This window comes from Myotis brandtii, unplaced genomic scaffold, assembly GCF_000412655.1.
Source record: "Myotis brandtii unplaced genomic scaffold, ASM41265v1 scaffold6026, whole genome shotgun sequence".
In the NCBI taxonomy this organism is placed as follows: Eukaryota; Metazoa; Chordata; class Mammalia; order Chiroptera; family Vespertilionidae; genus Myotis; species Myotis brandtii.
This window is the reverse complement of record NW_005370280.1, coordinates 4,704-5,156: the sequence shown is the minus strand read 5'-3', so window position 1 is coordinate 5,156 and position 453 is coordinate 4,704.

The window sequence follows — 453 nt, the reverse complement described above, 5'->3', positions numbered from 1 at the left end:
TGACTTCCACTCTAGTTAGCATATTACCCTTTTATTATATAGGACTAGAGGCCCAGTGCACAAAATTTGTCCACGGGGGGGGGGGGGGGGTGTCCCTCAGCCCAGCCTGCACACTCTCTCAGTCTGGGACCCTTCAGGGGATATCCACCTGCCAGTTTAAGCCAGCAGTCAGACATCTCTCTCGCAGTCCAGGGCTCTCGAAGTCCGGGACCCCTCACTCCTTACTTCCTGCCACCACCACTGGGCTTGCCAGCCATGAGCCTGGCTTCTGGTTGAGCGGAGCTCCCTCTGTGGGAGTGCACTGACCTCCAAGGGGCAGCTCCTGCATTGAGCATTTGCCCCCTGGTGGTCAGTGTGCATCATAGTGACCATTGTTCCACTGTTCGTTCGATTTGCATATGCTTTTATTATAAGGGACTAGAGGCCCGGTGGACAAAAATTTGTGCACTCGGG